Here is a 12,250-nt window from a genome sequence, read left to right as displayed (position 1 = left end):
TCTAATAGTTGTGGACTGGGTACTGTTAACTTTGTTTTAACAATTTTTATGTATCTATGCCAAACAAGCAGATATTACAAGATATATTTTGCTTCCTACGCTAAATCAGTCTTGTAGTGTCTGGGTACAAGACAAACAGAAATAAAGCACAAATAGACCTTCGTGCTACATTGAGATCATCTGATGAAAACATTATAGAAACGTAAAATGTTAGCGTGGTAGCATAAGAATATAACATTACAAATAGGAATATAGAAAACTTTGCTTAAAAATACAGTAGAAAATGAAAGGTCACTAGTGCTTGAAATGGGATGGCATGCAGAGCCACGGCACTGTGCTACCTTTCTGAGTACTAACATAAACACTTCCTACTTTGTGGGGGAAAAATGGCTGCATCTGTACCGTAGAGGAGTTAATCTCTGCAGGTTTGCTCTCTGATGTGTCCTGTCTGTGCCTCAGGCAAATTGTGAGTGTGTGCACTGTCCCATCACACACTCCGTTTTCCTGCTGAAGGAAATGGAAGCGTGTCAGCATGGAGGAAGATAAAATCCTCCCTAATCAATTCCCCCAGACAGTCAGTGAACCAGGACTGTGGAAACCCACTTGCCCTAATGCTGGGCTGTGCCCTCTACACTGTGCACCTAAGATCAGGACTAAGAAGAGCACTGTGGAGCATAACTGCCTTAACTTACAGATACAGCCAGCAAGACCTGTATCATGGCAGCGACTTACTCTTTGCTTCTATTGAATTTGAATACTGAATTCGTTCCCCCCCCCCTTTTTTTTTTCTTCAGTTCAAGCACCCCAGTGTACAGACATGGTAGCTGATCCCTGCCCAGCAGAAGGGACTGCAGACTGCTTGATCTCAGGGCACACAGCCTCAGCTGGTATAGATTGACATAAATGAAGTTCTATCAATTTACTTCAGCTGAGGATCCCATTTGTCTGCTAGTTTGTTCCATAACCCTTTCTGTAGTTTGGCTAATGAGTTTCTTTTTCTTTTCAGCTAAGTGAAAATCTCTAGGCTCAGACTAAAGCCTTGTGGTTCAAATGCCTTTTTTTCTTGCTACATCTCTGTTGAAATAATTGCTGTATCTAAGGACATTCTGAAGATTTGGATGTAACCACCTCACAGTAAGTCGATGTCTGTTTTACTTGTTTTATATCATATTGCACTAAATCTGTTGACATTTAGTCATTCCAAATGCACTTTATATGCAAGCAGAAGGTGTATAACATGTAGTCAAGTATGAGAACTTCTTATGTATTTGGGTGTATTTCAGTGAAATAGTATACCTAGAATAAATAAATATAAATGATGCTTGGTGGTTTTCTTTTTTTTCTCCTTGTTGGGCCATGCAGCAAAAAGCTGTAGTATTCCTTCATGCTATTTCTGTTTTAATCATGTAACCTTCTTAGAAAAATTGGAAGCTAATTTTGGTAGATACCGTAGAAAAAAAATTTTTTTTTTTGAATGGTATTTTTGCAACATCCTTAAGCTTGGGTAAAAAAAGTGATTCTAACTTGGCAAACTGACATTTGTGACTGTGATAGATCTGTTTATCTGAGTTTTCAGGTCCTCTGGTGCTTAAAAATTTCCATAGCTAATCTGATTCCCCTGAAGTGCTTCAGTCCATGGAGCCTAGAAATCATATGCTTAGAAAAAGCACATTTAAGTATTTTGGAAAAAGGGTTGAGAAGGGGTAACATGGCAGGAGGCAGGATAATAAGGAGGACTGCAAGAAAAGAGCAGTGGGAAAAGTTATGAGATCAAAGCTTAGCGCTGTTTCAGTCACTTGTTTTGCTGATTTCAGTTATCACAGTGCTAATGCAGTTTTCTGTGGTGATTTAGCACTTTGGCTAACTAGTAGCTGGAATTATCGACTACAGTCTTCTACGTGAGGAAAAGGTCTTGGGCTGTGATACCTGGACAGACAGGAGTAAATAACACTGTGGAGAAATAAGTGCTTGTAAATAAGGAGAGGGTGTAAATGGAGCTGTTTCATTTTTTGTAGAGAAGCTGGGGAAGGATCCAAGAAACATTCTTGGCTTATTTTGAAGATTAAAGGATTAAAAGGATTGTATTAGAACTTTACCAATTTTGGAAAATTTACCTAGTACACAATCTTCAACTCTTTTTATTACATTTCCCAGGCTGGTAAAGTAAATGAAGAATTTCAACAGCATGTTTACAAGCGTGAGGGAGGTGCTAGTGAAAAATAAGCAGTAGTAAGCGTATTGGGAGAGGTCTCTTTTAATTGGTTGTATACTGTGGAAAGGAGTGAGCCTTGGTAAAGTAAAGGGAAAGGAGCGCCCTGCATTTTCTGTGTGGCCTAGGTGCGTCATCATGAACAAGGCAAAATGAACAATGCATGCTATACTTTCTAGTGTTAGAACAGGTCCATCGCTCTTCAGATCATTGTAAAAGTCTTACTATAAACCCATGAAAACCACATTTCTGACTTCTCTGGAGATGATTGCTCCACCAGCTGTACTGTACCCTGCCATACCTCTGATTATATCATAGAATCGTCAAGGTTGGAAAAGACCCTTAAGATCATCGAGTCCAACCGTCAACCTATCACTGCCAAGTCCATCTATACCATCTCTTGAAGCACCGTATCTATCCGTTCTTTAAATACCTCCAGGGATGGAGACTCAACCACTTCCCTGGGCAGCCTGGTCCAATGTTTGACCACCCTCTCAGTGAAGAAGTTTTTCCTAATGTCTAACCTAAACCTCCCCTGGCGCAGCTTGAGGCCGTTTCCTCTTGTTCTATCACTCATTACTAGGGAGAAGAGACCGACCTCCACCTCACTACAACCTCCTTTCAGGTAGTGGTAGAGAGCAATAAGGTCTCCCCTGAGCCTCCTCTTCTCCAGGCTAAACAACCCCAGTTCCCTCAGCTGCTCCTCATCAGACTTGTGCTCTAGACCCTTCACCAACTTTGTTGCCCTCCTCTGGACATGCTCCAGCACCTCGATGTCCTTCTTGTAGTGAGGGGCCCAAAACTGAACACTGTACTCGAGGTGCAGCCTCACCAGTGCCGAGTACAGGGGCACTATCACCTCCCTGGTCCTGCTGGCCACACTATTCCTGATACAGGCCAGGATGCCATTGGCCCTCTTGGCCACCTGAGCACACTGCTGGCTCATGTTCAGGTGGATGTCAACCAACACCCCCAGGTCCTTTTCCGCCAGGCAGCTCTCCAGCCACTCCTCCCCAAGCCTGTAGTGTTGCATGGGGTTGTTGTGACCCAAGTGCAGGACCCGGCACTTAGCCTTGTTGAATCTCATGCAGTTGGCCCTGGCCCATCGGTCCAGCCTGTCCAGGTCCCTCTGCAGGGCCTTCCTACCCTCCAGCAGATCGACACTTCCACCCAACTTGGTGTCATCTGCAAACTTACTGAGGGTGCACTTGATCCCCTCATCCAGATCATCAATGAAGATATTGAACAGGACTGGCCCCAGTACTGAGCCTTGGGGAACACCACTCGTGACTGGCCGCCAACTGAACCTACCTGAATGAGAGCTCTGCTGGGAGCTAGCCAGGTATCAGCAGAGTTGACATGTCAGAGTTTGCTTAGATGGATTGGAGATGATGAGGAGGGGGAGAGGCATGCAGGTGTAAGTCTTCACTGATTAGAAAGATGAGATCTGCATCATGTGGCAAATACATGATCCAGCTGTAACAAATCAGCTTTACCTGTGATCTACCAGCTGCTTTTCAATTAGTATTATCTTCAACTTCTTTGTCACCAGATTTCATGCTGTCAGTCAAAATGCTATTGAGCCACACGCTTCCAAAGGGCTTCCTATTTGAAAGTGATTGTGTTGAAATAAAAATAAAACCATTACAAAGACCTTATTTTAACGGGATTCATTTCTTGTGCAATTCGGCCAAAGGCATGTTTGTCTGATTTTTCATGAGATTGGTCTGGGTTATGCTATAACATTATTAGTTATATGTTGCATTTTACTGCAATTACATCCTTCAGTCAAACTATTTCCTTAACATATTTAATAGAGGTAATTTTACTCTTTGAGTAAAAAAGATAAGAATATAATATAAATCTAAGACCAGTGGGACTGAGGGAGAGTGAAAAATGAAAATTACAGTTTTCAGAGTTCCAGGAGCTAAATCCAAGCCAAAGTCCTTTCAGATCTTTGGCTCTGAGAGTTGTCTTCTGGAGGGATCTCCAGAGTACCGTGTCACCAGATCTACTCTAGTTAATGTAGAGGTAGCCCTGAAGTCTGTTGGGGTTTGGTACGTGCTCTGAAGAATGCTCCAGTTTCTGAGGTAAGTGCTTTGGATTAGCTTATACCCTTCTTGGAAAGTCTTTTAGTGCTGATGGAGGCACTCTGCAGTGCCCAAGCGGTCCCACAACTCCTCATCTTGACAACAAAGCCTTGTTTAGCATTTGTTTTCCTGCTTCTTTTGTGCCCTGTGACCACAGCAGCATGGCTTAAGGGATTAAGCCTCACTGTTTTTCTAGACTCTTCTTTGCATTTGCTGCATCCTGCTGTTGTTGCAGCTGGTTATTGTGGTGTGAATTGCATGACGGAGCATCTCTCAGAGCTGCTGACACCCTGTAGAGCAAAGGGCTCTGAGTGATCGATGGCCTGGAGTGCAGGATCACTGGTCTCTCCTTAACCCTAGACACTGAAGGCAGATGTCCTTGCCCTGCATAAATCAGCTCAGCTCTGGCTTTTTTTTCCAGAAAGCTTTCTTTGCAGGGTCTAAGTCCTGGTTGACACCAGCCATCTTCTGGGTAGCTGTCAGCTGTAGCGGTGGTAGAATGGAGAATCGATGTAGAATGTGGCGAAGGGCAAATCCTTTGCAGTGCCTGGAAGAACACATGCTTTTGGTGGTTTGATGTTAAATCAGACAGGAGAAAAACGACAAATGAACTAGAGGAAAAAGGACAGCACTTTGCGGGCTGTGTTGAAGAACAGCAGCAACAGGGTTTATCTGGCAACAGAAATGATGTGAAAACATAGATTTTTACTGTGTAGTAACACCAACATTGCCCTCTGACAACAGTGGAATTGTTGTCATGTAAATCCCCTTTTCTTCTTGTATCTCCCCCAAATATGTTCATCAATCTCATAACTAGCTCGTGAAAAAAATTTAGGTGGGACTGAAGAAAATCAGTTTGTGCAAATAAAGTTATTTTTTATATTCTGGATTTAATATCTCTCATAATGGCAAGTAACTTCACTGACTGTGGCTCCAATATTCAGTGTACATGTTATTAAAAACTTATTGTTATGCTCACTAAGCTTTAATAGAAAACAGAGCACTTTTAAGATGTGGATAACTCCAAATTCATGAGCAGCCAGAAAAAAATTAGACATTGAAAAAACATCATGTTTCAGGAAAAATGTAGGTGGCCCTCCATCCTTATTTCATTGCACTGTTTATTTATTTGATTTTTGTCTCATTTCTCGGTGACAGTTTGTTTGAATTTTTAGATTACATTGGTCCAAGATTATTATTGTTATTAAATTACTGATATACTCTATCCTATTCAAACATGTGGTGAAGAATACTTCTCACCTGACAGTCTCAATAATAACCAGTCCTCCAGCAAGAGCTGAGCAAAATTCTTTCCTTTATTGTGATAAATATCTACTCAGTATTTTCAAATGAAATTTAGGAATGCTATTTAGTTTGCTCTACATCTAGTAATAATTTTATTCCCAGTCCTAGTCCCCAAACCACTTCTGCTTTTTTTTAAGCATGATTCAAGTTTAACACCTGTTTGTCAGGTGTTATGGAAGGGATCTTTCCCGATTAACTAAACAATTCATTTTGCTCCTTAGCGCCCAGACCTGTCCCCTTTGTGCTCCATATACATTTCTTCTCAGATTTGTTCTGCCCACTGAATTTTACCTTTCCTTTTTTATTAGCTCCAGGATTACTTGTTCTATACTTACTCTGGGCTTAGTTTTCCTTGCCACAGGGCTGGCCAAAAAAGTCAGAGGCTGTATGCCTCTGGAAGAGGAGGACATGGATTTCCTCCCCCAGAAGCCTGCAGTCCTTTAATTTCTCCCCTTTTCCCAGCCTGAATTTCTTGTAAGCTCAAGCTTTTGGCGGACAAGAGGGAGACAGTACCTGATTCTTGTAATATTTCTACTAGCTTACCTGCTAGGAAATTAATCTTCTTTTCTCTCTCCTGTGGTTTGGGGTAGTAGGTATGAAAAATTTCTGTAGAACAGTATTTTAGGATTCTAAATAATTTTGCTTTTGTTTTTCTTCCACATTTACTTTGGAGGGACTGACCTTACCTCCATGTTTAAAATTGGCTTTTCACTTTTCATAGTCACTGATCTCACCATGACCAAAATAATTAATCTGATACATCTGTAATCTTTCACTAGGGTTCCTTTTTAATTTATTTTATTTTGTTTTAGGAAAATTGAGACAAATCAGAAAAGGCATTTGGGAGATTTTCCTGCTTCAGAAAAATAAGATTAATTCACTGCTTGAACACTTTCCGAACCCTCTTGGCTCATCATATCTCCAAATAGCTCGATATAGAACTTCCAGATGAATACATTGACTTAATCTGTTAGCTTTGGCAACTACTAGTAGTGTTGAGTAGACTCTCTTCTCGCTGATAATGGTTAAGCAGTTGTGGTTGAAATTACTTTGTTGTTAGAACAGTTTCCACATACGTAAAAGGCTCTGAAAGGCTCATAAACAAAGCCATGGGTAGTAACAGTAATCTGACTCTTGGGTTTGTGGCACTGCATAGACACTCTGGAAATTCTGCAGAAATGTCAAATAATTTTGTTTCAGTGTGTTTTTTAATTATTAGTTTTCAATCTAGACTGAGAACCTTTTATTTTCCAATTTCAAATTTGTGAGTATTACCCTTACTTTAAATTTTTTGGATGTGCCGTAAGCTTTTGCACACAAAGCAAACAAACAGGCAGGGCAGTTGACATCTTGGATAAAGATGAATTTTGTGGCAACATCACAGCTGTAGAGTGCCAGGGATTCAGCTTGTAAAGCCCAGAGTGCATTATTGACCGAATGCAAGGAGCAGGATTACGTGAGGGTCAGCAAGAAACGAAACAGATTTTACCTTTGCCTGCTTTCTTACATTTAAGCTTTTAAAGTGTAACTTCAAAGTGAATCACTTGGCCTTTTCAATATTTAAGTGGTTTGAGGAGGAAAGAAAATTTTCAAGTATTCCCTTCTCCTGTCCCCCTTTATGGCTTCATTATGTTACTGATTTTCAGGCTTCAGAAAGAGCAAAAATCCTTGCCCTCCTGGCACTTAATGCTCTTCAAACTTAAGTGATCTCAAACCAGTTGTGCTTTAACCTGAATGAAAATTTCATTGAAACAAATTCTTTTGGTGTGGCGTAGACTAGTCCCTTTGTCTGACAGCAGACGGGGTGTCTCAATGGCTGTGCAAAGAATAGGTGCAGGAAAGTGCATCGTACCTCTGCTTGCTTGAGAGATGTATTTGAAGGCAGAAGGTGTATTTTAAGATTGTCATGTCTAATGGGTCCTACCTATTCCATGTGATTGAATTAAGATACTAGTAGAGATTTAAATATAAATATTCCCATACATGGAGGCTGATTTTGGGGGGTGGGGGGAGGATTTTCTACCTGAAATCTGCAAGACTTCTCAGGGGGAGACACTTGCCATTAGGTCAGTAGAGAACAGTTCAGTGTCTTCCCCCACCCCTCCAGGTTCTTGCTTTTCTATCAAGTTGGTTTAAATGGATTTTAATCCTATGACTTTTAACTATGTCCTGTAGTATTTTAGTGAAGGCCAAGTGGAGATTTGTAAGCGAGAAAGAAAACCTGCGTGTGAAAAATGTCTGGGGAGCGAGCAGAGAAAAGAAATTGGAGTGGAAAAGAGAACTTGGTAAGAGTCATTTGCCTGGAGAAAATTAGCAAGTCAGCAATGGGCAATACCATTAACATTAATAGTGAAAGAATTTTAGTATGTCTCCTTAGTTTCCTGGAAGTAGCATAATAAATGCTGAAATGATAAAAGCCACAGTTAGGATTAACAAGCATATGCAGCTTGCACTTTCAAGAAAAGAAAAAGACAATAAGTATTTACCTGCATTTAAATTGCGTACCTTTTTTGTCTGACGTGGTGGTGAACAATACCTCAAGGACCCGTTAGCAGTGGCAGCCATCCTTCTAAATTTTGGGTTGTTTTCTCACAGCTGTTGAAGCGTTTGATTTTTCAGAAGACTCATATTATTTCTGCTCTTTTATTCAACTGTGAGGAAGTGAGAGAAGTGATTGGGATTTTGTTGTGTCGACCTCCCACCCCCTTGTCTTATGGGCAGAGATATATATTGTACCGTCCTCAGTGTTTGCAAATACATAACTCTGAACTCACAGTTGGCATTGTGGTTTTACCTGGAGAAAATGTTTGTGTGTTTTATGCGTGTATATTAGGAATTTTCAAGAAGGGCTCATGTTGGGCTGTTACCATTAAACTTGTGATTAAAAAAAAATAAAAATCAAGTAATCTAGGACACAGATGTCATAACTGCAAAGTGTCAATAAGATCAAATGCTCAAATATAGTAATTGTAATGACAAGGTTTTTGATTATGGCTTATGAAATATTGACAGGTTGGACTAATTTGTTGCCACCAGTCAATAGTGGATGGCACCAAATTCTAGGCTGCAGAAATGTTTTGTCTCTGAAGCTGCTGGTAGTGACCATGCTGGAGATGCTGGGCTGAATGGATTGCCTGGTCTTGCTAATATGTCTGTTGCTGTTTCCTGTGTTTTGCTGACTTCAGTTGCAGCAGAATTAAGATAATAATGAGCACTGTTGAAAAATCTGTTTTTATATAAAGCATGTGCGTGTTTTAGTAAAATCAAAGTAGTTTGCAAATATCTAACTTTGACCTCAACTTACAAGCCTTTAGAGCACATGATACCTGGTGACAATGAATATAAACATACGACAGACCTGGTTGAAAACAGTTTTAGAGTGCCCTATGTTATTATTAAACATTTAAGGTTGTTAAAATTTTCTTAGTGAACCATTGGTAAAGATACCGATAGGCTGGGGAGGGGGGTTGGCAGTGGTGGTGTCTGTGATTTCTTCATTATTGACGGAAATAATTAAACTGACTGTCAAAAGTTTTAATAGCTGCAGCGATTTATGCACTTGTGTAGCTTCTGGCCAACTCAATGGCAGAACATGGTGGCTTCCTGCCTGTCAGCTTGTTGCAGCGCGTGCGTGGGTGCTTACCACAGAGGCTGGTGGAAGCGGAGTCCCCTCAGGAGCACGGGCACCGCAAGGGCACACGCAGCTGGGCAGTATCCCGTTTGCGTCAGGACTGCTTCACCTTTCAGACAGGAACTACAGAAAACTATCTTTCTCCTGTGACTTGTGTTGTTGTTGTAATTTGTGGGATTTCAAATAGATTTAACTCAGGTGATTATTCTCAAATGTTTGGACTTTTTACTAGAAATGTGATGCATTCAAAAACTCATGGTATTAATTCAGGACTTCAGATAAACTCAGCGTCTTCAGAGCTAGCTCTGCAACTTCTGGATGGGCAGCATCTTTTTGTAAGGGCACTGCTGGAACATGACACAGCTCTGTGTGTTCAACCTTTTGCGCTCTTTTCCAAGTGTTTACTGTGGGTACAAATAAGTACGACAGCAAATATTGCTAGCCACAAGCAGTTTTCTTCATAAACACCTATCTGCATTTGAAATTATAGCATATGTATTTGAATATTTTACTGTTGCTGGTGCTGAAGAGAGATTTGAAGTTACGTTATTTTAATTTCATCCTGTAAAAGCATTGATGGTGGAGTAGCATTAGGACAAGGTTTTTTTGGGCAAGGGGTTTTTCAGGCAGCGATGGGCAAGGCAAGCACTGGAAATAGTTCAGTTGTATTTATATGAAAGAGGCTTGGCAGCAATGCATTTATGGTGGGGTAGGAGTAAAATAACGTTGTGTTTTGCTGCCGACAAGCCTGCGTAAGCTATGGGTACAAGGACGCTGACCACCTACAGCCTGAGCGCTGCGGAGGTACCTGCAGACCGGCCACGCGGCCCCTCCCAGGCCTTTTGTCAGATAGGAAGAATTAATGAGATCGGGGAAACTCTTGAGTTTCTTGCTACTTAAAAAGTGGTTCATTTATTCAAACTTCTGGAAATGAAGTTCGTGCTGAACAGCTTTGCTTAATGTTTCATTATGAATAGTGCCATTGCTTCAGCGAAGGCCCGTTTCAAAATGAAAGCTGTTTAAAGGTCAAACGTAGTTTATAGCATCATTATTCACCTCGTGCTCATTCTTTGGGAAGTGCATTCAGACACCTGATTGTTGCAAAAATATTTTTGCAAAGTAAAAGCTCTTTTCCTATGTCCTAGAAATGTTAGTTTTGAATTCAAGTGAAATACGTTATTTTGCTAAGGCTGCAGTGCGATGCATGAAAAACAGATAAGATTAGTACTGTTTGTGCACTCTGATTTTAATAAAGCCCATTTTCCTTTTGGAGGTACCTTTCTTGGCCTCCTGCCCTTCTTCCTCAAACAAAAGTCTTCAGCTACACATATCTTACCAGCTTAAGTACACTTTAAAAATGGTAATTTAAAAGCCCTGTATAGCCAAAATAGCTCTGTTCCGGAACGACTCACAGCATGGTCTTTAAAACAGAACACCCAGCTACTAAGCTGTTCTGTGTCACCTCAAAACATCTGCTGGAAAAAACAAGGCCATAATAGATACATTGTTCTCAGATGCTCTTTTTCCTTTTTTGTTAAGTCTTGTTAAATAGCCAGTGTTTCATTTCAGTAGAATAGGGGCCTTTTCTCTTGCAGTAGGAAAAACTTTCCTCCTACAAGGATAATTCTGTATGCGTGCGTGCCTGTACTTTCTTTTACGTCTTTTCTTTTAAGAGACTCCAATTAAGAGCTAATCTAACTCAAACGGTGGCTGTTTACCCCTCTTAGCCATTTCTTTCCTACCGTGCATACGGCTCCCTACTTTCTTCTCATTACTTCAGCTGCACCGACGCTCTCGTCTCACTCTCTGAAAAAGGACGGCATTCACACATGTGGCTGTGGCGCATTTTCCCTTTGCTCTTTGTACCATCAGTCTGAATGTCTACTGCCTTTTAGGTTCTGTTCTTCATCCACAGCCCTCAAAGCAAGTACCATGTATTTCTCCTGCAAGCATACCCTCTTCTGTGGTCCACGGAGCAACACCACCATTGGATGGAGGAGATGACCAGATCAATTGGGTGCTTATGCTATGGCATTGGCTTCCATCCACAGCTCCCCTTCCCTCTCTCCTTAAAAGTAGCTTGTGAAATAGGATGAAGTATGCCTATTCTACGAGGAAGCTTCGTAGTTGCTTTTAGGCCTACAGGTCTAGAAATTTAGAAGATAGAAGTAGAAACTAAAGGTAGCTTTGAGATTTGGAGAGCTGGTAACCCGAGAGGACCCTATGGAGCTAGGCAGCAGAGAAGGCATCTCCTGAGGCCTTTCTTTTTATTCATCCTTTGATCAAGAGTGTTTGCCTCTGAAATGGCAAAGTTTAAAGACTATCATCTACAAAAGCGTCTGCTATGAGCCAGCCCCTGAGAAATTACTGTATCTGTAGGCAAACTGGAAATAACATTTCCGCTGCCAGATGAACTTTCAGACAGTTAAATTCTGATCACAGTGGGGAAAGGAAAAAGGAACACCGAGTTATGAAAAACACTTCTATTAAAATAAATAAAAAAATCTATTTCAAGTTTATTGCATTCCATTTTAAGTATGGCTCATAATACCCACGTACCAGTAGGTTTAACGTAAATAGCAAGTAAAATAACTTGATGTCATTTAATTAGTAACAATTTTGTTTTAATTCACATCATCATGTCAACTCTCTTCCAATTTCAAAACAACTGACCTACTGACTTCTTAAATTTAGAAGTGTTCAGGCCTTTCAAGTATCAAATGCATAAGGAAGGCAACACATTTATCTAATTATAACTGCGATATGGAAAATGTTAAGATTCCTAAAACCACGTTTTGTGTTTAATCATGAAATTTTCTTCTGCCCTTATGTGTGTGGAAATATATATTGTATGTCTGGCATTGTAGTACATAAAGTACTGATGAGTTTTGGTGAATTTGGGGATGAACAAAGGAACACACAAAACAGTGTAAGATACTGCAGGTAGATATTCCTTGACTGTTGGTCTTTGATTATTTTCAGGAATTTGATTCACGTAGAGTTGCATGTTCTTGT

This window comes from Nipponia nippon, unplaced genomic scaffold (assembly GCF_047370975.1).
Source record: "Nipponia nippon isolate SJK-2023a ecotype South Korea unplaced genomic scaffold, ASM4737097v1 scaffold_11, whole genome shotgun sequence".
NCBI classification, from domain to species: Eukaryota; Metazoa; Chordata; class Aves; order Pelecaniformes; family Threskiornithidae; genus Nipponia; species Nipponia nippon.
This window is presented reverse-complemented; position numbering follows the sequence as displayed.